General features: G+C 48.5%; 1 protein-coding gene across 13 annotated transcripts in view; it reads left to right on the top strand.

The window, feature by feature from the left end:
• PTPRF (protein tyrosine phosphatase receptor type F) overlaps positions 1 to 27,179 on the top strand; it is a 697,698-nt gene that overhangs the window by 500,986 nt on the left and 169,533 nt on the right. For 9 of the 13 annotated variants that reach the window (XM_072128577.1, XM_072128576.1, XM_072128575.1 and 6 more), the window contains exon 1: positions 5,824 to 6,339. The gene's annotated coding sequence lies outside the window, so the exon portion shown is untranslated. Of the gene's footprint in view, positions 1 to 33; positions 177 to 5,822; positions 6,340 to 27,179 lie in introns of those variants that run through there. The other 4 variants (XM_072128569.1, XM_072128565.1, XM_072128567.1 and 1 more) reach the window with 3 other exon arrangements.

Raw genomic sequence — 27,179 nt, 5'->3', positions numbered from 1 at the left:
CACCAGTTTCCCTTTTTTTAATTCATTCCATAGGAAATCCAGGAACGAATCTCCGAAATAATGGATTCTACAGAGAGAACTTTCTTCTGATGAGCGGAGGGAAACACAAGCCCAGAGCCAACGCCGAGGACCTTCATGTCATTGGGTTTCCTACTATCCTGCCCTGTCGCCCTGAGGTAAGTTCTTTCTATAGGACCCCGGTGACACCCGCCTTTATTTACCCCCCAGTGGTCCCTGATTCTCTCTCCTCTTGCAGTCCCATCTTCTTGTGTCAGGCGGGGTTTTCTCTCTCTGTATATGAGGGGTCCTGCTGTGTCTTATACCTGGCCGGGGCTCCTCTCTCTCTGTATATAAGGATCCTGCTCTCCCCGGGGCGCTGTGTCTTATACCTGGCCGGGCTCCTCTCTCTGTGTATGAGGGGTCCTGCTGTCCCCGGGGCGCTGTGTCTTATACCTGGCCGGGGCTCCTCTCTCTCTGTATATGAGGGGTCCTGCTCTCCCCGGGGCGCTGTGTCTTATACCTGGCCGGGCTCCTCTCTCTCTGTATATGAGGGGTCCTGCTCTCCCCGGGGCGCTGTGTCTTATACCTGGCCGGGCTCCTCTCTCTGTGTATGAGGGGTCCTGCTCTCCCCGGGGCGCTGTGTCTTATACCTGGCCGGGGCTCCTCTCTCTCTGTATATGAGGGGTCCTGCTCTCCCCAGGGCGCTGTGTCTTATACCTGGCCGGAGCTCCTCTCTCTCTGTATATGAGGGGTCCTGCTCTCCCGGGGGGCTGTGTCTTATACCTGGCCGGGCTCCTCTCTCTGTGTATGAGGGGTCCTGCTCTCCCCGGGGCGCTGTGTCTTATACATGGCCGGGGCTCCTCTCTCTCTGTATATGAGGGGTCCTGCTCTCCCCGGGGCGCTGTGTCTTATACCTGGCCGGGGCTCCTCTCTCTGTATATGAGGGGTCCTGCTCTCCCCGGGGCGCTGTGTCTTATACCAGGCCGGGATCCTCTCTCTGTATATGAGGGGTCCTGCTCTCCCCGGGGCTCTGTGTCTTATACCTGGCCGGGGCTCCTCTCTCTCTGTATATGAGGGGTCCTGCTGACCCCGGGGCGCTGTGTCTTATACCTGGCCGGGGCTCCTGTCTCTGTATATGAGGGGTCCTGCTATCCCTGGGGCGCTGTGTCTTATACCTGGCCGGGGCTCCTCTCTCTGTATATGAGGGGTCCTGCTCTCCCCGGGGCGCTGTGTCTTATACCAGGCCGGGATCCTCTCTCTGTATATGAGGGGTCCTGCTCTCCCCGGGGCTCTGTGTCTTATACCTGGCCGGGGCTCCTCTCTCTCTGTATATGAGGGGTCCTGCTCTCCCCGGGGCGCTGTGTCTTATACCTGGCCGGGGCTCCTGTCTCTGTATATGAGGGGTCCTGCTATCCCTGGGGCGCTGTGTCTTATACCTGGCCGGGGCTCCTCTCTCTGTATATGAGGGGTCCTGCTCTCCCCGGGGCGCTGTGTCTTATACCAGGCCGGGATCCTCTCTCTGTATATGAGGGGTCCTGCTCTCCCTGAGGCGCTGTGTCTTATACCTGGCCGGGCTCCTCTCTCTGTGTATGAGGGGTCCTCCTCTCCCCGGGGGGCTGTGTCTTATACCAGGCCGGGCTCCTCTCTCTGTATATGAGGGGTCCTGGTCTCCCTGGGGCGCTGTGTCTTATACCTGGCCGGGCTCCTCTCTCTGTATATGAGGGGTCCTGCTCTCCCCGGGGCGCTGTGTCTTATACCTGGCCGGGGGTCTTCTCTCTGTATATGAGGGGTCCTGCTGGCCGGGCTCCTCTCTCTGTATATGAGGGGTCCTGCTCTCCCTGGGGCGCTGTGTCTTATACATGACCGGGGCTCCTCTCTCTGTATATGAGGGGTCCTGCTCTCCCTGGGGCGCTGTGTCTTATACCTGGCCGGGGGTCTTCTCTCTGTATATGAGGGGTCCTGCTGGCCGGGCTCCTGTCTCTGTATATGAGGGGTCCTGCTCTCCCCGGGGGGCTGAGTCTTATACCTGGCGTATACGTTGCACTTTCTCACGCCTCTCCTGTAGTGTCGGTATGTGGTGTAGCACCTGTGCTTGTGGCCTCCAGCCATCACATCCTGTACAATCCTCTCAGGAGATATCGCTTTTCATGACTCTTATTCTGTGCAGTCTCAGCCGTCATCCGTTCTGTGTATCTGAGGGAAACTAATAGGAAGCACTGATAAAAATTCCCTAAAAACTTCCCTCCAAATAATTGAACTGATCAGTTACATCACATGAATGGAGTCTGAGGCTCAGATCTATAAGCGGAGGATAATGGAGACCATAGGGTGTCCATGGGGCGGCCCCTTATCTCCCCCATCAGGGCAGGGGGCAGTTCACACCTGGTCTTTTCAGGGCAGATAAATGGCAATAAATTTTGGCCTTTGAAATAAAAAGCCTCCGGCCTCCTGGCATCCTGTTCCTACAAGTCTGACTCATTGTTAGTAAGATTCCCCGGGCCCAGGGATAAGGTGACATTCACATTGCTTCAGGGGAAAGTTCTTCCAGACCAACTGGTTCCTGATCAGGGATTGGACCGGGGGCTCTGCTGATTGCTTAAGTTTTCTCAGCTTTGAAAAAGTGAAATAGATCCTTGTTCACTTTGTATGTTCTATGGGTCCTCTGTCACCCTGTATAATCTATAGACCACATGTTCTATGGGCCCCGTACTCTACGAGCCCCGTACTCTATATGCCCCGTTCTCTATATGCCCCTGTACCCTATGGACCCCGTATCCTACGAACCCCGTACCCCATGCTCTCCTCTGTGTATTCACCAGCCCTCATCTGCCCATCCTCCAGTTTCTCTATTACTGTCCTCTCTCCATGTCCTGCACAGGGTGTAATCTTAGCCTTGGGAAAACTTTGCCCTGGTCCTCCCATATTCCCTGTCCATTCATATGCTCAGTGACCCGGTACACTCTACCCATCCCATATCCCCCACTCAGAATCCTCAATGACCCCAATATATTACAGTCATCTCCCAAATTGCCCTCCACTCCCCCTGCTCCAGTGACCCTTATATGTTCCAGTCATTACACATTCCCTCTATACACCAGTCACTAAGTATCCCCCATTTATACTACTGTTACTATGTATTCATAGGTTACCACTTTCCACCGAGACGCCCTGCACCCTCCCAGTCGGCCCTTCAACCTTTCAGTCGGCCCGGCACCCCTCCCAGTTGCTTCCAGTTGGCCCCTGCAGCCCTTCCAGTTGTCCAGGATCCTCCAGTCTCCTTCACCCCTCCCAGTTGCCATTCCACCCCTCCCAATCCAGCCTGCAGCCCTCCCAGTTGCCCAGCACCCTCCAATCTCCTTCGCCTGTCCCAGTTGTCATTGCACCCCTCCCAATCCGCCCTGCACCGCTCCCGGTCACCCCGTACTCCTCCCAGTTGCCCAGCAGCCTCCAGTCTCCTTCACCTGTCCCAGTTGTCATTGAACCCCTCCCATTCCACCCTGCACCGCTCCCGGTCACCCCATACTCCTCCCAGTTGCCCAGCACCCTCCAGTCTCCTTCGACTGTCCCAGTTGTCATTGCACCCCTCCCATTCCACCCTGCACCGCTCCCGGTCACCCCGCACTCCTCCCAGTTGCCCCTGCAGCCCTCCCAGTTGCCCAGCAGCCTCCAGTCTCCTTCGCCTGTCCCAGTTGTCATTGCACCCCTCCCAATCCACCCTGCACCGCTCCCGGTCACCCCGTACTCCTCCCAGTTGCCCAGCACCCTCCAGTCTCCTTCACCTGTCCCAGTTGTCATTGCACCCCTCCCATTCCACCCTGCACCGCTCCCGGTCACCCCGCACTCCTCCCAGTTGCCCCTGCAGCCCTCCCAGTTGCCCAGCACCCTCCAGTCTCCTTCACCCCTCCAGTCGCCCAGGGCTTGCATGGCTGCACTAACTTTGCAAGTGTCACATTTTTAACCCTGCGGAGACCTGAAAAGGCATTATCTCCCCTTTGTCTCTGCTGTCAGGCAATCAATCTCTTCCAGAGAGAAAGCTTCCATTTAGTGAGTGAGAGGTGGGGGGGTTTATCTCCGCTCCCTTTGTACACATCACCACTAAGCTCTGAATGGACAAGCTTAAAGGAGTCGTCTGGAGAATGCTGCAAACACGTATGCAGAAAGTATATACCGGCCCAGGCCTTGTGGGAACATACAACCTTCTACATGTGTGATCAGATCTACTCATAATGTCATAAGCTTTAGATTTCTCATCGTCTGATTCATACTTACACCTCGTCCCGGTTTATACTTCCTAACAGTAGATTGTTATAGCATTGTAAGTATATAGCATTGTAAGCCCCGCCTATTTCTTATTCAACCACACCCCAGTCTAATAAGCCCCACCTCCTTGTTGGGAGAAGTACATAAATTCTCTAATAAATGTTGTATAAGACGTGCACGTCATGTCTTTTGGTGCATGTTCATGAGTTCATCTCCCTCTTTGTCCTTTACACCATATTATTTGCAGGAAGAGACCGGGAGCATCTGGGTCCAATGCTATTGGGGTCCCTAAAAGTCCCCAAACACTGTGTCATACACAAGTCAGGCGATGTACTATGCTAATGGAGTGGTATAATGGGAGTGTGAAGTGATATATGGAGATACTGTAATATATAATCAGGATGAATCACCCTGAATATGTACCTAATTATAACCTCAGCTGATAGATGACTATTTATAGGGAATCTGTGACTATCCAGACCTCGCTGGGATAATGTCAGCCTTGACAAGTCTTGACCAGCTCCGGAGCAATGTAGATGACACTAGGAATCTGCCGGAGACTATAATATGCAGCAAATCCCCCCTTCCCCCATCCCCAAACCTGTTGCCACCTATGTGTAGTTACAGCACTGTCCACAAGGCTTCAGCCGTTAGTCACAACCTGGTGCAACAATCATCCTGCAGCCAAGCCTGCATATAATTCACATATTAACGATGGGGCTCAGTATCTGGGTCACGCGTGTAATGGAAGCGGGATGTGTCCTCGTAATATGACGACGCCCGAGTAATCTACAAGATGCGGAACGATTTATGTATCTGATGGAAAGATATTCCAAATATCCAAGTGTCAGGTGACAAGTTCTGAAAAGATCTGACAACGTGTGATGAGTGTGAAGTAATAATAGTCATCAGCCGCATCCAAGGGCCCCATTCTTGGTGGAAGTAATGGAATATTACGCCTGCCCGTGACCTGCCCCTAAAATAATGATTGTTTACCAGGTCGTCTGCGGTGAAGGGTAAAATTGCTTATAAAATCCAAGTTTTCAAAAAGATGCATCTGATGTATCATCCAAAGTGAATAAATGCAAGAAGAAAATGTTCTGTAATGTCAGATGTGACAATAAGATTGTGCGACCTTGGATAGGAAGATCACTAAAGAAACTGCCAAACAAATAAGAAGATACAATATAACATAACACGGAGCAGACAACAACGTTCCCATGAGAATCTGCCAGACAAAGGAGAAGGATACATTTCAAATGTATCCAAAATGAACGAGAAACAAAGTGAAAATACAAAGGAACAAATAACATCTGATAAATGTCAATATTTACAGACGTTTTCATTTGTAGGATCAATATTTTGGTCATTTGAAAAAGAAAAAAGCCTCTGGATCTGATCTTATAAACGGAAAGTTTTCCTGTTTTCCTTCCCCCCGGATCGTGCCTTGTATTCAGCGAGTCTTAAGCTGCTCTCTGGGGTGAAATAGTTAACATTTTTTTTTCCAAAGTCAAACAAAAGCCTTGGTGAATGAGAAAGGCGTGTACCTCCCAGTGAAGCCAAGCCCCCTCTCGTAGGGCGGGTGAGCTGGTCACACTCGGCAGAGCCCGGCTGGCTTCTTCGTGTTGTTGCAGCAGAGCCTGCCTGGAAAAAGCAATAGTCTGGGAGTAGTTACAGGTAAATCCTGCTCCCCAGCCCTTCCCCTCCAGCCTCAGGGAGAGCCGGCTCATCACACAACTGGGGGGAAAAGCCTGGAGATGCCGAGTCCTCGTCGGCTCATGGATTAAACATCACGCCTGGGATATAACTAAGGAAAAACCTTCTCCGATTTCTCTTTTTTCCCCTTTCCGTTCTGTGCTCCGGGAGATCGTTGAGCTTTATCACACGACCCTTTGTTGGGCTTTATTCTTTTTCCGTGTATGGAATAAAACAAAGGCAAAGGGAAGGGATTCGCCTCGCGGAGCAGGTGCTGGATCTCTGGAAACGTCTCTCTTTTTGCTTACAGACGGGAATCGCAAGGATGTTCCTATATAAAAGCCCATGTGCCTTGAGTCACTGATTGCTGCTTTCATCCATCAGGTGGGTCTCTAGTTATAACTTGTACAAAACATGTTCCTCATATGTTCCTGTGATCCTGAGTTATTGTAATGCACCTGTATTCAGGACGTGGCCTCTACTTACACCTATGGAGGGGGGCACATACTTTATGTTGAAAAAGACTTGGCATGGTTTGGCCAGTTGGTTCATCTTTGGAGGAGTTGCCCTGGTCTTTGGTGGTCATCCATTATTGCTAAAATCATTGATCTCACTTTCCCCTTGATATTGGGATATCTGGAGTCCTCTTCCTTGTGCCTTAGTGTCCCAAAAGCTTACACTTCACTTACCCAAAGAGTATAAGTGAATCTGTAATGTAGAGCAGAACCATGGGGGTCATCACTCTGGCTTCATAGGCAAGTCTGAATACATTGTCACAAAGACAAGAATTGTTTTAGGGGTGTGATATGGGATTGTACAAAGTTATGTTATAATCTACATAATCCCGTACGTCCCGGGGACTGGGATCAGGCTTAGTTTTGTTTGCGGACACGCTCTCCTATTCTCATCAATGTAAGGGGGGGGGGGGGTTGTTTAGAAACTCAATTACTGGAATTCCTCACTGCTCTTTGATTCACAAGGAAGACATAAAAAAAAAACCTGAGAGAGCCTCCTGGCCGCATGTGCCAAGCTAATTGTATACCCTTGTAATACTGCAGTTTGTGTTTATGGCCGGGAATAGGGCCAGGAACACAATATTAGTCTATTTCCCAGGCTCAGCCAAGGGAGGCTCTATTATTGCTAAAGCGGTAATGAGGAGGGCAGGCAGCGCATTGCAGAGCACGTCCGCAGCCGAAGGGGTTAATGCTCCCCACATGATTGGGACGTTTCCATATTGCGAGGCTCAATCCGCTCACAGCAGCAGTTTTGAAGGGAGACGTGTGAGTACACGGCACTACCCCCAGCCCTCGCTGTTATCACCACTGGGGTAAAGACCAAGGACGTGCTGCGCCGCAGCTTTTACTTGGCACAAATATTTGTGCACCTGGGGTAGCAGAGCCTCTCGCTGCTGCCTATAGGGGCTGGGGGTGGTTAGTGACGTATATATATGTGTTCACTATACGTCTCATACTGACTGCATTGTCCAGGCCACGGATACAAAGTCTCAGGCAACAGAAACTTTGTAATATTTTCACCATATAAATTTGACACAAGTTTCCTTTTTTTCATGTGTGTCTATAGGGGCCGGATATATCCAAATGTGTTATCTATTTACATATACTGACGCGTTTCAAGACTATTAATCACTTCTTGCAACAGGAACTTTACTATTTGTGTCTGTAGGGGCTTGGGTTATACACTGGATATAATACTCTATATCTGTTACCTGTAACATGGGTCTCTTCTGGCAACACAAAGTTTGTTGCATTTTTACCAAATAAATATTGTAAAGAATTTACCTTTTTCGGTATCTGGTCTCTATACCATGGAGGGTCTAGGAATTTTAACCCCATGGGGAACTTGTATTTCCTAGGATGGAGTTTTCCAATGGGTCCCATGAATATTTGGGATCCTTGAGTTTTCCTGTAGGTCAGCAGGAGAGATGACTAGAAATATTGCAGGACGCTGGAGTAGCTGAACAGGTTCCCCAGGAGGGGCGCACAAGGGAAAATGATTAGTAACCACACTGCCCGTTGGCTGTAAAGTTATCAGGCACCAAAAAACTAATTATAAAAAATATGTTATGCCATGTGGATCATACAACTGTACGGTAGGAGGTCCTATTTGGAGAAGTTTCTACGCTGTAGTCTGGTCAGGAGGAATGGTGGGGGCACAGCTCCCCCATCATTGTTGGGTTTCCCAGCCGTCTGTGATTTACTAGATTGATTGTTGTCAAAGTCATTGGTGACGGCAGCTGATGGAAAACCCAAAAATGTGGAACGAGGGTCATGTCACAGATATTTATTGATGGAAAACAGATTTAGGTCGTTTCATTTAGACAGATGTGCTATGGATGAATACATCTCCTCCTGTAATGTACCGCTCCATAGAACACAACAACGCTACATACATTACATTATCAATAATATTGTTTCTACGTTTCTCATTGGAAAGTTGCTTTCTAGAATAGTGGTCCCCTGAAAGAACGTGGCCTGTATGCTTGGTATATCATAGAACTGAAAGTCTATCACAGGAGATCTGGCCTGGACAAAGGGGAGCTCCTACCGTAGCCGTTTGGAGGGGTCTTTGTGGGTCCTGCAGTCCTATCCAGAGAGAGAAGCTCATCTATCTGCTGTCGGAGCTGAGGTCACTGTGAATACAGATGAACATTTTGGACTGTTCCCTAATTATCCTCCTGGGACCCCCGCACCCCCCTCTACCCATCAGTCAGTGTGGAAGCTTCTCCTGCCCTGTAATCCTGGGAGCCTCATCCTCGGGTCCTATTTGCTGATGTTTGCCGTGTGTCTTGTATCGGCAGCCGGCTCTTCCTCCGCTGTAGAAACGCGTTGGCTTCTTGGTGAAAGGAAGAAACCATCAATAGTTCTATTAACAAATGAGGCTGGAGCTGCAGCTGTCGGAGCTTCCAGCCACCTGTTCCTAATATGTCCCCACCTGCGACTTACATCTCCTCGCCTGGCAAGAGACGCGAGCAGTCGGTGGCAGCTTGTAAATAAAAGCACGGGGTGATGCAGCTGGTTCTAGCGCCGCACTTCCCGCCTCGTGTAAATATTTACACCCGTTTAGCTGCTTTACGTCCTGCGCAGAGTGCAATGGATCTGATACATTGTAGCCTTTTATGTAACCGATAGGAGGGGTGGTATGACACATTGTAGCCCCTACTAGAGGGGTCATGTATGCTTCTCCTGCTCTCCAGCGTGTCATGTATGCTTCTCCTGCTCTCCAGCGTGTCATGTATGCTTCTCCTGCGCTCCAGCGTGTCATGTATGGTTCTCCTGCGCTCCAGCGTGTCATGTATGGTTCTCCTGCGCTCCAGCCTGTCATGTATGGTTCTCCTGCGCTCCAGCCTGTCATGTATGCTTCTCCTGCGCTCCAGCGTGTCATGTATGCTTCTCCTGCGCTCCAGCGTGTCATGTATGCTTATACTGCGCTCCAGCGTGTCATGTATGTTTATCCTGAGCTCCAGCGTGTCATGTATGCTTCTCCTGCGCTCCAGCCTGTCATGTATGCTTCTCCTGCGCTCCAGCGTGTCATGTATGCTTCTCCTGCGCTCCAGCGTGTCATGTATGCTTATACTGCGCTCCAGCGTGTCATGTATGTTTATCCTGAGCTCCAGCGTGTCATGTATGCTTCTCCTGCGCTCCAGCGTGTCATGTATGCTTCTCCTGCGCTCCAGCGTGTCATGTATGCTTATACTGCGCTCCAGCGTGTCATGTATGTTTATCCTGAGCTCCAGCGTGTCATGTATGCTTCTCCTGCACTCCAGCGTGTCATGTATGCTTATCCTGAGCTCCAGCGTGTCATGTATGCTTCTCCTGCACTCCAGCGTGTCATGTATGTTTATCCTGCGCTCCAGCGTGTCATGTATGCTTCTCCTGCGCTCCAGCGTGTCATGTATGCTTCTCCTGCGCTCCAGCGTGTCATGTATGCTTCTCCTGCGCTCCAGCGTGTCATGTATGCTTAATTTGTATTTGTAGGTAAATTCATGTGCTCCTTCACCCACTGTAAAACCAGTCAAACCAGTCCACTACTCAAAACAAGACGTGACTGTTTCCAGTTACACGGTTGCAAACTCCATTAGGGTATTAGAGTGCAAGCTCTGTGGGTCAGTTATCAGCTGATGGCTCTACATAGTGTTTGTGCACTATTTATAGGTTCTGGGTGGTGCCGGTGTAGTGTTGTAGTGTTGAGTTTGTCATGTGGCAGCACTCACGTAGGTGTTATCTATGCTCTTACGTGGGACTGTTGATTAAACTGACTACAGCTGGAGAGCTGTCACTATGTGTTGTCTGAGAAGGTCCATAGGGCTGTAGACACAACTTTATAGTCCAGGTTATTTAAAGAGGTTTTCCTGGCTCAATATATTGATAATATACACATAGAATATGTGTCATGAAGCAGACAGCGCCACTCTAATTGTAGTGGTCACACCAGGGTACTGCAGTTCAGCTTGCGCTGCAGTTACTCCTCTATGTTGTAGCTTTGTGGGACTGGAGGGCAACAGAACACCTTATGTAAACCACTTTAATAAATTACCCGTAACACAAATATCAGCAAATTTAACCATATAAGTAACTTCCAAAATATGACAGACACTTCTTGCTGGGTGGAAATCGGGTCAAAGTTTTATTTTTTTATACATTAAATCTGTAATATCCAAAAATCAGACAGTTGGTATAGAATCACACATTTTTGAACTCTGGAAGTTGTATGACTAGCTGGACTCCCAGATGGCAAGTCGGCCAACCGAGCAACCACCATCTCAAATCTCCCACCATTGTGCCTGCTGTGACTTAAAATTAAATATAAAATACAAAGATAAAACATTACAAAAACATAGGGAGGGAGGGGCAGCTTGAGGGTTGCCTCAAAGAGGGAGATAGCCTTGAGTCATCAGCCATATAACCCCCACCTCCGGTAGGACGGGTGGACGTCATGAGGTAACAGGGAAGGGGTGAGAACACATCTTGAAGGCACATATTAAAGTGCAAAAGTACCCAAACTTTTACCCCTTTGCATCTAATAACGGCAGCCCCCAGTCTTGGGGAACCTTCCTTAAACAGTCACATCTACCCCACATGTAATGTGCGGGGCTGATATAAGAGCCACCACTAGGGGAAGCAATGACCCAGCCCCGTCCACACCACAGAGGAGGAAGGTGTAGACCTGTGGCCGCCCTCCCGGTATTCCCAGTTCCGGTGCTATCCCCAGTAGAGACTCCCCCCCCCCCCCCCCTTCCCCAGATTGGGACTTCCTAAAACCACCTGAGCTCCCACATCAGTGATATAACTTCTAAGATGATAGAGACAGCCACAAAAATTCAGCAACGCATCTTCTGTGTGTAAATTCTCACCATTAAAGTTTGCGTTTGCCCAAATCCTTGGGAGTCGTCCAGATTTTCTCAATAATTTTAGTCTTCCTTTGACTCCCACGGTCTAAAATTAGCTGCAGTAAAATAAAATCCTTCATAGGGATGTGCGTCTGGTGTGTATATAGTCCCAGAGCAGCGCTGTACACAGCTGGGGCTGTTTGATGGGATACACAGCAGTCAGGGCTGCAGGATAAAGCATGGGGGAAGGATTGGGACACCTTCAGTTCATGATCTTTACCTAGTGGGAGACTTCTCATAGTATATTCAATAAGATAGTAATGTAAATTACTGTTAAAGGGATCAGCAAGTGCAACCATGAGACTGCAGCTAGTGCTATGTATTGTCCCTGGAGAGATGTGTACTCACACCTTTGTATGATTGTATGTAGGACTTATCTAAGCTTATCTAAGTACACTGGAGGTATGTCCTCACACTGCTGTGCTCTTCTTTCTGTGCAGCCAGTGTTACATATCCTACCTGGAGAGATGTTTTATCGGACCTCACACTGCTGTGCTCTGTGCTCTCTGCATCCAGGGTTTGGTCTTTTCCCTGGAGAGATGTGTAATCAGACCTCACACTGCTGTGCTCTCTGCAGCCATTGTTTGGGGTTTTCCATGGAGAGATTCGATAGAACGTGGGACTGTGATATATGGATGTATATTCCAGGATTGTAGCTTCTCCAAGAGCCCTGTGGGTGTGTCCTCACACTGCTGTGCAGCCATGTTGCAGATTCCTTATCCTGAGAATTACAGGAATGCTGGAGGGCTCAGGAGTGAAGCTCCATGCAATGTGACTCACCTATCACATATAGATGCAGAAGGGGATGTCACTCCCTGCAGTCTCTGCCGCACGGCCGGTAAATAACGGAGACATTTGTTTAGTTGTGACACTTTACTGTAAAGATTAGGAGGTGAATATCAACACAGATGTGTCGGTCACTGCAGAGGAGCCGGCAGACATGACTGCAGAGGAGCCGGCAGCAATTACAATCTATCACATACTGATTGTAGATCTGTTCATCCTGCTCTGCCTGTTTCATGAATAGTAGGTGAGTGACAGTGATGGGCTTACTTCACTGACCACGATCCCACATCAACGTCTCAGGCACCTCCCTGCCATAAGAGGGACAGTAAAAGTCCAACAACTATTAGAGACTTGACTTTCTTTACATTCCTTTAATTCTAGTCTAATAATTGTAACCTACCCCCCACTAATGGATGGAGAAGTCTGTGCCCAGCTGCCGGGGCTATAAACCAACATATGAGCGTGCATTCACCTCTGAGCTCCCCTTTGTTCCAGCACTGCAGCTCCTGTCCCTTCCTATCTTTGTACACAGTATTGATATCAGGCCAGTAACACATAATCAGTGCAGTGGTGCTCAGCTATGGCCAGTGATTGGCTTCCGTGTTCACATGTCATCACCACTGCTGATGGGCAGGGACAGGAGCAGAGGTGCTGGAACAGAGGGGAGAAGGGAGGCAACTATAGGCTCTGTTCTTAGTGTAAAGCAAAATATCTATGATCTATGATTATCTATTACCTATGATCCCCCTCTACTGGAGATACTATATGTTATCAGGGCTTATAATAAATCTGCTGCACGGCACGTCCTGCTCAGTTTTGTACAGAATTGATAGTAAATCTCCCCCATTGTTATGGAGGAACCTGGATACAAAGTATAAGGGGTCACATTGTATCGGGTTCTAATGTATCCAGTGAATCCATCGGAATAATCCACACTGAATCCAATGGTTCCGTAAAGTGACCTATAGTGTAACATTCAGGACGATGTCTGTGCGGCCCTATAGATGGGGGGCAGCGATGTGTATGGTATACATGGGGGTCTCTCCATAGCTGAGGGGTTATGAGAGTCTCTGGCAGGGAATCTCGTGCTCTTACTGGGGGATTAGTGAAATATTTCGGCAGGGCTGTGATTGTAACTGGGGAAACCTCTCTGCATTCCTCAGCCACAATTTGGGTCACTCAGGCGACCAGACGTTTCATCGATACTAAGTCCTTGTTTGTACAGGGGGCACTTTACAAGTGGCTCCATGTCTGTAAAATTGTCCCGAATCTGCCGAGGCCTCTGTGGCTGCAAACATTGAGGAGTCTACAAGAGCAAACAGGAGCCGAAGAGTCAATACATTCCTGGAGACGGGGCGCCCCAGCACCCACCCACCCACAGGGCTTTGTGTGGCAGGACAAGTATGGCAGATACAATGGAGGCATTTGTTCTCATGTCAACCCCTCCCCCACCTGCACAAAGGGAATAGAAGTCCTGTCCTGACATGAGCCGAGAGACCACAACTGCTAATAATGGTATAACAGGGTGACGCCACCCCTAACCCTGACATTCCTGCAGGTGACTCCACCATGACCTCCTGCCTGTGCCTCTACCAGCCTGATTGGGGGACAGGACAGGGACACGCTGACACTTGGGGGACAGGACAAGGACACGCTGACACTTGGGGGGGGGGGGGCAGGGACACGCTGACACTTGGGGGACAGGACAGGGACACGCTGACACTTGGGGGACAGGACAGGGACACGCTGACACTTGGGGGACACGGACACGCTGACACTTGGGGGACAGGACAGGGAGATGCTGACACTTGGGGGACAGGACAGGGACACGCCGACACTTGGGGGGACAGGGACACGCTGACACTTGGGGGGGACAGGACAGGGACACGCTGACACTTGGGGGGGACAGGACAGGGACACGCTGACACTTGGGGGACAGGGACACGCTGACACTTGGGGGACAGGGCAGGGACACGCTGACATTTGGGGGGCAGAACAGGGATACACTGACACTTGGGGGGACAGGACAGGGACACGCTGACACTTGGGGGGACAGGACAGGGACACGCTGACACTTGGGGGGACAGGACAGGGACACGCTGACACTTGGGGGACAGGACAGGGACACGCTGACACTTGGGGGGACAGGACAGGGACACGCTGACACTTGGGGGACAGGACAGGGACACGCTGACACTTGGGGGACAGGACAGGGACACGCTGACACTTGGGGGACAGGACAGGGACACGTTGACACTTGGGGGGACAGGGACACGCTGACATTTGGGGGGCAGGACAGGGATACACTGACACTTGGGGGGACAGGACAGGGACACGCTGACACTTGGGGGGACAGGGACACGCTGACACTTGGGGGGACAGGACAGAGACACGCTGACACTTGGGGGGGGACATGGACACGCTGCCACTTGGGGCACAGGACAGGGACACGCTGACACTTGGGGGACAGGACAGGGACACGCTGCCACTTGGGGCACAGGACAGGGACTTGCTGACACTTGGGGGGACAGGACAGGGACACGCTGACACTTGGGGCACAGGACAGGGACACGCTGCCACTTGGGGCACAGGACAGGGACTTGCTGACACTTGGGGGGACAGGACAGGGACACGCTGACACTTGGGGGGACAGGACAGGGACACGCTGACACTTGGGGCACAGGACAGGGACACGCTGACACTTGGGGCACAGGACAGGGACACGCTGACACTTGGGGCACAGGACAGGGACACGCTGACACTTGCGGCACATGGAACCTTTCCCACCTGCCTGAGAAGTTTGAACAGGGATGACGTGAGATCTCATCGGCTTCCTGTGTCCTGACATAATCCTGCTGGAGATGAATGTGTGTGGATGAGGCCCCCGCAGCAGCTCGGTGTGTGTACATTGTCAGTGCTGTGACCCCTCTCCCTGCGCCCCCTCTGTCTGAGCCCTCACCCTTATCTGTCATGGAGCATTGTTCCTGTAATCCCTGTGCCTGGGGAGAGCTCAGCCGCTGCCTGACTGTACAGGTTTAACCTTTCCCTTCATATTCAGCTCCTACAGATACAGCGAGAAGCTGCCAGCCATTCTGTACACATGGAGGGAATACAGGATTAGGGGCTGCTGCACGGCATTGTTGGGGGAGAATTATCACCTTTTAACTTTTATAAATGCAGCTTCTTCATACAGAGAGATTTTCTCCCAATACTTAAAATAATACGCTTAACCTGGCGCTGAAGGGAACCCATCAGCAGGTGTGACCATAGAGACTGCAGATATACCACTCCAGGGTCCCCAGCTTTCTATGTAGTACATGTAGCTCATGAAGGTCGGCTCCCGAGCTGAAACACATTGCCTTTCACAAAAAAGACACTTATTTCAGACTTATCCGAATCCTTCCTCAAGTCCATCTCATCTAATTATCCTGGGATGAAAGTGCCTACAGACTGCAGCAAGTGCTACGTATTGTCCTTGGAGAGATGTGCAATCAGTCCTTTCTGTATGTTGTTAGTAGCAGCTGGACTGTGATATATGGATTTATATTCCAGGATTGTACTGGCAGGGGGTCCACACACTGCAGTGCACTCTCAGCAGACAGTGTATTGTCCCTGGAGATATGTGTCATCACACTTTTGACTATGTTGTTAGTAGCAGCAGGACTGTGATAGATAGACTTATATTTCAAAATTTTACTTAGTGTTTCCTAACACTGTTGTACTCTGTGCTCTCTGCATCCATTGTTTTATATTGTCCCTGGAGAGATGTGTAATCAGACCTTTGTGTATGTTGTTTGTGGCAGCAGGACTGTGATATTTGGATTTATATTTCAGGATTGTACTGGGGGGTTGTCCTCACACTGCAGTGCTCTATGCCCTCTGCATATCTTTCATACTGTGACTTAGGTCTGTGATATACAGATTTATATTGTAAGATTGTATTTGGGTGTTTCCTAACACTGTTGTGCTCTGCACTCTCTGCAGACAGGTAAAGTCCCTGGGGATATGTGTAATCAGACCTTTGTGTATGTTCTTAGTGGCAGCAGGATGGTGATATATGGATTTATGTTCTAGGATTGTACTGGGGGGCGGGGGGGGGGGGTGTCCTCACACTGCTGTGCTCTATTTGTAGTACAGAACAATGTTATCATTGTATACATTGTAATACAGAGGTTTGTGGACTATATTGTATTTTCTTGTCATAGTCTCATTGAGCGTCCACTCATCTTCTAATCATTATGTCGCTGTGCGGTGACGCTCTCCGGACCTCCGCACCTTCATAGTTTTTGGTCTTGGACCCTTCAGTCCAAGCAGAGAAGCAGCAGAGGTATCACAGATGACACCCTGGTCCTGTGCTGGAGCAGATGTGACTGGTTCCCCTCTGTCTTCCCTGAACACACGGGTCCCATGGCGCCATCTATAAGTGCCAGTATGGTGCATCGGGGGGATGTAACCAGCTTTCTAGGGTCCTGCATGTCGCCTCAATCTGTGGAAATGTGAGAACTTCACTTGGTCTCCCTGTAAGTTCTTCCTTTGTTACATTTTTTAATCCACTTGAGCTTTGGCTCAAAAACTACAATAAAAACTTTTTCTATCAGCCACTTGGTACCGGCCCCTGTAGATTTGATCCTTGTGTCTTCCTGTAGATTTGATCCTTGTGTCTTCCTGTAGATTTGATCCTTGTGTCTTCCTGTAGATTTGATCCTTGTGTCTTCCTGTAGATTTGATCCTTGTGTCTTCCTGTAGATTTGATCCTTGTGTCTTCCTGTAGATTTGATCCTTGTGTTTTCCTGTAGACTTGATCCCTGTGTCTTCCTGTAGATTTGATCCTTGTATCTTCCTCTAGATTTGATCCCTGTGTCTTCCTCTAGATTTGATCCCTGTGTCTTCCTGTAGAATGGATCATTGTGTCTTCCTGTAGATTTGATCCTTGTGTCTTCCTGTAGATTTGATCCCTGTGTCTTCCTGTAGATTTGATCCCTGTGTCTTCCTGTAGATTTGATCCCTGTGTCTTCCTGTAGATTTGATCCCTGTGTCTTCCTGTAGATTTGATCCTTGTGTCTTCCTGTAGATTTGATCCCTGTGTCTTCCTCTAGATTTGATCCCTGAGTCTTCCTCTAGATTTGATCCTTGTGTCTTCCTGTAGATTTGATCCTTGTGTCTTCCTGTAGATTTGATCCTTGTGTCTTCCTGTAGATTTGATCCTTGTGTTTTCCTGTAGACTTGATCCCTGTGTCTTCCTGTAGATTTGATCCTTGTATCTTCCTCTAGATTTGATCCCTGTGTCTTCCTCTAGATTTGATCCCTGTGTCTTCCTGTAGAATGGATCATTGTGTCTTCCTCTAGATTTGATCCTTGTGTCTTCCTGTAGATTTGATCCCTGTGTCTTCCTGTAGATTTGATCCCTGTGTCTTCCTGTAGATTTGATCCCTGTGTCTTCCTGTAGATTTGATCCCTGTGTCTTCCTGTAGATTTGATCCTTGTGTCTTCCTGTAGATTTGATCCCTGTGTCTTCCTGTAGATTTGATCCCTGTGTCTTCCTGTAGATTTGATCCCTGTGTCTTCCTCTAGATTTGATCCCTGAGTCTTCCTGTAGATTTGATCCTTGTGTCCTCCTGTAGATTTGATCCCTGTGTCCTCCTGTAGATTTGATCCTTGTGTTTTCCTGTAGACTTGATCCCTGTGTCTTCCTGTAGATTTGATCCTTGTATCTTCCTCTAGATTTGATCCCTGTGTCTTCCTCTAGATTTGATCCCTGTGTCTTCCTGTAGATTTGATCCCTGTGTCTTCCTGTAGATTTGATCCTTGTGTCTTCCCGTAGATTTGATCCTTGTGTCTTCCTCTAGATTTGATCCCTGTGTCTTCCTCTAGATTTGATCCCTGTGTCTTCCTCTAGATTTGATCCCTGTGTCTTCCTGTAGATTTGATCCTTGTGTCTTCCTGTAGATTTGATCCTTGTGTCTTCCTGTAGATTTGATCCCTGTGTCTTCCTGTAGATTTGATCCCTGTGTCTTCCTGTAGATTTGATCCCTGTGTCTTCCTGTAGATTTGATCCCTGTGTCTTCCTGTAGATTTGATCCTTGTGTCTTCCCGTAGATTTGATCCTTGTGTCTTCCTCTAGATTTGATCCCTGTGTCTTCCTCTAGATTTGATCCCTGTGTCTTCCTCTAGATTTGATCCCTGTGTCTTCCTGTAGATTTGATCCTTGTGTCTTCCTGTAGATTTGATCCCTGTGTCTTCCTGTAGATTTGATCCTTGTGTCTTCCTGTAGATTTGATCCTTGTGTCTTCCTGTAGATTTGATCCCTGTGTCTTCCTGTAGATTTGATCCCTGTGTCTTCCTGTAGATTTGATCCTTGTGTCTTCCTGTAGATTTGATCCCTGTGTCTTCCTGTAGATTTGATCCCTGTGTCTTCCTGTAGATTTGATCCCTGTGTCTTCCTCTAGATTTGATCCCTGTGTCTTCCTCTAGATTTGATCCCTGAGTCTTCCTGTAGATTTGATCCTTGTGTCCTCCTGTAGATTTGATTCCTGTGTCCTCCTGTAGATTTGATCCTTGTGTTTTCCTGTAGACTTGATCCCTGTGTCTTCCTGTAGATTTGATCCTTGTATCTTCCTCTAGATTTGATCCCTGTGTCTTCCTCTAGATTTGATCCCTGTGTCTTCCTGTAGAATGGATCATTGTGTCTTCCTGTAGATTTGATCCTTGTGTCTTCCTGTAGATTTGATCCCTGTGTCTTCCTGTAGATTTGATCCCTGTGTCTTCCTGTAGATTTGATCCCTGTGTCTTCCTGTAGATTTGATCCCTGTGTCTTCCTGTAGATTTGATCCCTGTGTCTTCCTCTAGATTTGATCCCTGTGTCTTCCTGTAGAATGGATCATTGTGTCTTCCTCTAGATTTGATCCTTGTGTCTTCCTGTAGATTTGATCCCTGTGTCTTCCTGTAGATTTGATCCCTGTGTCTTCCTGTAGATTTGATCCCTGTGTCTTCTTGTAGATTTGATCCCTGTGTCTTCCTGTAGATTTGATCCTTGTGTCTTCCTGTAGATTTGATCCCTGTGTCTTCCTGTAGATTTGATCCCTGTGTCTTCCTGTAGATTTGATCCCTGTGTCTTCCTCTAGATTTGATCCCTGAGTCTTCCTGTAGATTTGATCCTTGTGTCCTCCTGTAGATTTGATCCCTGTGTCCTCCTGTAGATTTGATCCTTGTGTTTTCCTGTAGACTTGATCCCTGTGTCTTCCTGTAGATTTGATCCTTGTATCTTCCTCTAGATTTGATCCCTGTGTCTTCCTCTAGATTTGATCCCTGTGTCTTCCTGTAGATTTGATCCCTGTGTCTTCCTGTAGATTTGATCCTTGTGTCTTCCCGTAGATTTGATCCTTGTGTCTTCCCGTAGATTTGATCCTTGTGTCTTCCTCTAGATTTGATCCCTGTGTCTTCCTCTAGATTTGATCCCTGTGTCTTCCTCTAGATTTGATCCCTGTGTCTTCCTCTAGATTTGATCCTTGTGTCTTCCTGTAGATTTGATCCTTGTGTCTTCCTGTAGATTTGATCCCTGTGTCTTCCTGTAGATTTGATCCCTGTGTCTTCCTGTAGATTTGATCCCTGTGTCTTCCTGTAGATTTGATCCCTGTGTCTTCCCGTAGATTTGATCCTTGTGTCTTCCCGTAGATTTGATCCTTGTGTCTTCCTCTAGATTTGATCCCTGTGTCTTCCTCTAGATTTGATCCCTGTGTCTTCCTCTAGATTTGATCCCTGTGTCTTCCTCTAGATTTGATCCCTGTGTCTTCCTGTAGATTTGATCCTTGTGTCTTCCTGTAGATTTGATCCCTGTGTCTTCCTGTAGATTTGATCCTTGTGTCTTCCTGTAGATTTGATCCTTGTGTCTTCCTGTAGATTTGATCCCTGTGTCTTCCTGTAGATTTGATCCCTGTGTCTTCCTCTAGATTTGATCCTTGTGTCTTCCTGTAGATTTGATCCTTGTGTCTTCCTGTAGATTTGATCCCTGTGTCTTCCTCTAGATTTGATCCCTGTGTCTTCCTGTAGATTTGATCCTTGTGTCTTCCTGTAGATTTGATCCCTGTGTCTTCCTGTAGATTTGATCCTTGTGTCTTCCTGTAGATTTGATCCTTGTGTCTTCCTGTAGATTTGATCCCTGTGTCTTCCTGTAGATTTGATCCCTGTGTCTTCCTCTAGATTTGATCCCTGTGTCTTCCTCTAGATTTGATCCTTGTGTCTTCCTGTAGATTTGATCCTTGTGTCTTCCTGTAGATTTGATCCTTGTGTCCTCCTGTAGATTTGATCCCTGTGTCTTCCTGTAGATTTGATCCTTGTGTCTTCCTGTAGATTTGATCCCTGTGTCTTCCTGTAGATTTGATCCTTGTGTCTTCCTGTAGATTTGATCCCTGTGTCTTCCTGTAGATTTGATCCTTGTGTCTTCCTGTAGATTTGATCCCTGTGTCTTCCTGTAGATTTGATCCCTGTGTCTTCCTGTAGATTTGATCCCTGTGTCTTCCTGTAGATTTGATCCTTGTGTCTTCCTGTAGATTTGATCCTTGTGTCTTCCTGTAGATTTGATCCTTGTGTCTTCCTGTAGATTTGATCCCTGTGTCTTCCTGTAGATTTGATCCTTGTGTCTTCCTGTAGAGTTGATCCCTGTGTCTTCCTGTAGATTTGATCCCTGTGTTTTCCTGTAGATTTGATCCTTGTGTTTTCCTGTAGATTTGATTCCTGTGTCTTCCTGTAGATTTGATTCCTGTGTCTTCCTGTAGATTTGATCCTTGTGTCTTCCTGTAGATTTGATCCTTGTGTCTTCCTGTAGATTTGATCCCTGTGTCTTCCTGTAGATTTGATCCTTGTGTCTTCCTCTAGATTTGATCCTTGTGTTTTCCTGTAGATTTGATCCTTGTGTCTTCCTGTAGATTTGATCCTTGTGTCTTCCTGTAGATTTGATCCTTGTGTCTTCCTGTAGATTTGATCCTTGTGTCTTCCTGTAGTTCTGTCGATCTTTGGACCTCTCGCTGCTGGTGGACTCGGTTCTCCCAGCGTTTGACGTCAGGGTGCGAGATACCACCAGGTGTTTGTGCATCTGTTAATCATTCACCTTAAACAAGCGCAAGCTCTGAGGGTGAGAGAATGGCGGATACTGCTCTGACCACATGGTGACTGCCATGGGCTACGTCTCAGGGCGCCTTTATAGATCTAAATGCATCGATGAACATCCTTAAAGGGGTCTTCAGACTTATCTAGAAATCCCCTGGGGGGAGGGGAACCATATATAAGCTCCTTTCCCTGCAACGATGTGTCAGCCCCGTGTACTACTACTCCCAGCAGAGCCAGAATGTTGGTCACACAAGTCGCAATGATTATTCCAGATCCGTCACCACTCAACAGCCGAGACTTGTCAGCTGGGCACTAGAGGGGGCAATGACTTCCCTGCATATAACACATAGGGGCAATGACTTCCCTGCATATAACACATAGGGGCAATGACTTCCCTGCATATAACACATAGGAGCAATGACTTCCCTGCATATACCACATGGGGGCAATGACCTCCCTGCATATACCACATGGGGGCAATGACTTCCCTGCATATAACACATGGGGGCAATGACTTCCCTGCATATAACACATGGGGGCAATGACTTCCCTGCATATACCACATGGGGGCAATGACTTCCCTGCATATACCACATGGGGGCAATGAATTCCCTGCATATACCACACGGGGGCAATGACTTCCCTGCATATACCACACGGGGGCAATGACTTCCCTGCATATACCACATGGGGGCAATGAATTCCCTGCATATACCACACGGGGGCAATGACTTCCCTGCATATACCACACAGGGCTATGACTTCCCTGCATATACCACACGGGGGCAATGACTTCCCTGCATATACCACACACGGACAATGGGGGTTATTTATCATTGGTTTCTAGGTTTTTTTTTTACATAAAGTAGTTTCATTGAGGGTTTTTGTGACTTTTCCCTGCTAAAAAGTCTCCCAGGACTATTTCCCCCTCTTCACTAATCTGGAGTAAAGTACTCCGAATGTAACTCCGTGCACAGAAGATCCATGACTTGGGACTTTAGCAAACAGTCCCATAAAACGTCTCATAGTCCCACCAGTCCCTGCTGTTCTATGTGCTGGGGCTTTTTATGCTTTTTGAGACTTTGGAAAAAAAATCCAAGACACAAAATAGACCATAAGAACATTTATTAAAGGGCCAAAGCCACTGATGGGCAGAGGAGCTCCAAAAATAACCCCCAATAATGAGAAATAACCCCCAATAATGAGAAATAACCCCCTAATGTCTTGTGAGTGCCCCTTCCTTGTCCCTGCTACCGGCAGTGTGAGTCTGACTTGTCTCCTCCCCCAGAGCCTGTCCTGCTGCTCTTCCCCCAGAGCCTGTCCTGCTGCTCCACCCCCAGAGCCTGTCCTGCTGCTCTTCCCCCAGAGATTGTCCTGCTGCTCTTCCCCCAGAGCCTGTCCTGCTGCTCTTCCCCCAGAGCCTGTCCTGCTGCTCCTTCCCCAGAGCCTGTCCTGCTGCTCCTTCCCCAGAGCCTGTCCTGCTGCTCCTCCCCCAGAGCCTGTCCTGCTGCTCCTCCCCCAGAGCCTGTCCTGCTGCTCCTCCCCCAGAGCCTGTCCTGCTGCTCCTCCCCCAGAGCCTGTCCTGCTGCCCCTCCCCCAGAGCCTGTCCTGCTGCCCCTCCCCCAGAGCCTGTCCTGCTGCTCCTCCCCCAGAGCCTGTCCTGCTGCTCCTCCCCCAGAGCCTGTCCTGCTGCTCCTCCTCTTATCCCGTATATCCGAGCCCCGTTCCCTCCCCGTTCCCGTGTCTTTCCTATTCTCCGTTCCTGTCTCTGCTCCTCAGATGCAAATGACTTAAAGCCTTGTGTGTATCTGATGCCGGGGCTATAACGATGGGCTAATTAGCCGTCTTAATTGGAACGTGTCACAATCCAGCAGAGGATGACTCTGGAGCAGAGATAATTTTCGCCAGGGTTGCATATGATAAGCGTATGAATTAACCCTCTCCTGCCATGTCTGCTGACGTACGCTCCTTTTCCAGGCTTTCAGGACGAGGAGTTTTTACTGTGATAGTTGTGAAAACCTGGATACATATTGATACTTTGTACACTGATGCTTAGGGAATTGGTTTTTGATACTTTGTATATTTATAGGTTTATTACTTTGTAATAAACTGTGACATCAAATTGACATAACAGGGCCACTATGTGTCCAGATCTATGGGAAATCTGTAGATCCAGGGGCAGGAGGGCAATACCCATACACCTTGGCTTACCAGGCCATAGACCACCCTGGAGACACCAGAGGAACCGTTTCTCTACTATTAGGGCTACAAGGGACGTTGGGTGCAAAAAATGATCAGATCTCATTGCAGATAATTGCCACAAGCTTGTTCATTGCCATCAGCTCACTCCATAGACCTTATAGATAGTGGGAGCAGCCACAGTGAGGGGCCAGGTGGTCCCGTCCAGTGCTGTGGTGGGTCTAGTCCTCTGCCTTATGTAATGACATTGTCCCATATCCAGCCTCACCTTCGTTACTTTGCTGCGACTTTACTCTCACAAGGGGTTAAAATCTCCATTACGTTTTCAGGCAGCGCTCAGCCTTCAGAAATCACTTTGCAGGGTTTAATCGCGGGGCACAGGGGCCGTTTAGAGGAACGTTATGTGATTTACCGCAGAATAAGATGGCTGAAAAGCAGCTGAAGTTGTCGCCATCCAGAAAACTTATGTGAACAAACATCCCGGCAGCGCGTTCCATCAGCCGAGGTTTTCTGTCTTTTACCTCGTTTGAACTTCAGGCCTTTAAGTAAAAATCTGCTTCAGCGAGAAATTCTTATCGGCATAAATAACCTGGGCTTTCACAATTGTTCTCTCGGAAGCATTCGCACACGTTTCGATAATTATATTTTCCTTTTATACTCTTGCAGGAAGCGAGCGTTACATCTGTGATAAGAAAAACCTGACAGGTAGACGCACATCATCCGCACCGGGCTCATTATGTTATAGGGTCCCCTCCTCCCTCCCTTAAATCCACAAGCCACGAGCTACAATAGATATGAAGGCATCGCTTACCATCAGAGTGCAAGCTCCTGTGTTATAGGGTCCCCTCCTCCCTCCCGTAAATCCACAAGCCACGAGCTACAATAGATATGAAGGCATCGCGCACCATCAGAGTGCAAGTTCCTATGTTATAGGGTCCCCTCCTCCCTCCCATAAATCCACAAGCCACGAGCTACAATAGATATGAAGGCATCACTTACCATCAGAGTGCAAGCTCCTGTGTTATAGGGTCCCCTCCTCCCTCCCGTAAATCCACAAGCCACGAGCTACAATAGATATGAAGGTATCGCTCACCATCAGAGTGCAAGCTCCTGTGTTATAGGGTCCCCTCCTCCCTCCCATAAATCCACAAGCCACGAGCTACAATAGATATGAAGGTATCGCTCACCATCAGAGTGCAAGCTCCTGTGTTATAGGGTCTCTTCCTCCCTCCCGCAAATCCACAAGCAACGAGCTACAATAGATATGAAGGCATCGCTCACCATCAGAGTGCAAGCTCCTATGTTATAGGGTCCCCTCCTCCCTCCCATAAAGCCACGAGCTACAATAGATATGAAGGTATCGCTCACCATCAGAGTGCAAGCTCCTGTGTTATAGGGTCCCTCCACCCTCCCATAAATCCACAAGCCACGAGCTACAATAGATATGAAGGCATCGCTCACCATCAGAGTGCAAGCTCCTGTGTTATAGGGTCTCTTCCTCCCTCCCGCAAATCCACAAGCAACGAGCTACAATAGATATGAAGGCATCGCTTACCATCAGAGTGCAAGCTCCTATGTTATAGGGTCCCCTCCTCCCTCCCATAAAGCCACAAGCAACAATAGATATGAAGGCATCGCTTACCATCAGAGTGCAAGCTCCTGTGTTACAGGGTCCCCTCCTCCCTCCTATAAATCCATAAGCCACGAGCTACAATTGATGGTAAGCAATGCCTTCATATCTGAGTGCAAGCTCCTGTGTTATAGGGTCCCCTCCTCCCTCTCATAAATCCACAAGCTACAATAGATATGAAGACATTGCTTACCATCAGAGTGCAAGCTCCTGTGTTATAGGGTCCCCTGCCCCCTCCATAAATCCACAAGCCGCGAGCTACAATAAATATGGAGACATCGCTCACCATCAGAGTGCAAGCTCCTATGTTATAGGTTCCCCTCCTCCCTCCCGTAAATCCACAAGCCAGCAGCTACAATACATATGGAGACATCGCTCACTATCAGAGTGCAAGCTCCTAGGAATAGTTGTTGGTTTTCATCCGGAGGAGACGTCCAATGATTTAATTCTATTAATAAGGTTTTGGCTCGGGGAGAGTTGGACACTTCTCTACAGATTTATAGGGCCCGGTGTTTGCCGCATCATATTTTGTCGACTCCCATGAGTTGACGCCGTCACATAGTGTTTTATAAAACATTTCTTACCGGAGGGTTTGCGCAGCGGCGACTATTGTATCCGTTCATTATTCTGTCGTTACAAGTTGCGAGTTTGGAAAGAGAAATGTGTCTCTTTAGAGAACGGGGACTGAATCTGCAAAACCGTATATTATACAGGTGAGGCGGTACCTTAGGGGGTGATACCGAGGATCAGTATTATTTATTAGGAATATGGGGTTACATAATATGAGAAGAGGGGTACAGCTCAGAGCTGAATTATCTCCTTGTATACTAAATGCTCAGCCACGTAGACGGTAATTCTAGGTTTATGCTCATTTTCTTCATGGGGATGTGATTCCCCTCCCCAATCCTCTCCTGTAAACTGATGCTGCACCCCCATATACATAAGTTATAAATTTAGCCCCCTGCATCTCATATGTATGACCCCCTAAGGCAGCCCTAGGAGCACCTTACATTATAGTCACACTGTGCAATAGCTGATCTTGTTCTTTGACCTCCTAAATGTATCTGTACTATACAGTAATTGTATACGGGCATGTGGGGTGCCCTGGTGGGGTGCAGTGTGATACAGGGGATACATTGCATCTGATACATGTGGATGGGTAATTCGTGCCGGGCTCTGGATGGAGCAGGTAGCAGGCACTGTGCCGGGGTTGGGCTCTGGCACAATCTTGGTGTCTTTGGAGTCGTGGTGTTTTGCTCTGTAGGTTACATTGGAAAAGATGATAAATTAGCCATAAATTTGTGTTCATGGGAAAAGAACCTGCTTCTCTGTCCTTGCAAATGTTTAACTGAGAAGCCGGGCGAGTGTTTCATTAGCAGTGAGCCCCCGGGCACGGCAGCGGGTAATGATATACAGACATTAGCCGAGGTGAGTTAATCAGTGACTGCATCGTCCTCTCACACCCAGGAGATGAGACAAGATGTGGAGCGCTCATGTGTGGATGGCAGGGTGGGCTCTGCGCCCCCAATCCTCCGTGCCATGGGGATGGACACATCTTATTCCACCTGGACTGTTTACACAGTGTCAGCCAAGGAGGCTCCAATGAGGAGCAGGGGATAAGGAACGTGGGGGACAAAAGTATCCCCCAGATTATTCGGGGGTCTACACAGAATGAGGCTGATAAATCAGAAACGTGTCCTACATTATAGACTTGTGGGGTGCAGCCCCCAGTGTGACACATGGAGGAGGCAAGGTAAGCGAATAAGGAGGCCCCATCCTGACACGTTACGTGTGAATTGCGTCTATAAATACAATTCAAGCGCCGTGGGGAGGAGCTGCTCACAAATACTCAAATACTTTCAAAGTTTGGAACATGCACCATGTCTTACGTGATGTTTAAAATCTACCATCAAAATCCACCATGATAAACCATGGATATTACTTATAGATTCAGGCACCGAGACTGTGATAATCTTTGAATTATCTTGTTACCAAAGCCCCTCTGTTTTGTATCTTCACAGGCTGTTAGACTGTCTGCCTCTGCTCCCTCAACACTTCTCTCTCTGCCTGCTGTAATCTCACATAGGTGGGGGAAGTGCT

The sequence above is a fragment of the Engystomops pustulosus genome, chromosome 10, assembly GCF_040894005.1.
Source record: "Engystomops pustulosus chromosome 10, aEngPut4.maternal, whole genome shotgun sequence".
In the NCBI taxonomy this organism is placed as follows: Eukaryota; Metazoa; Chordata; class Amphibia; order Anura; family Leptodactylidae; genus Engystomops; species Engystomops pustulosus.
This window is presented reverse-complemented; position numbering and strand designations above follow the sequence as displayed.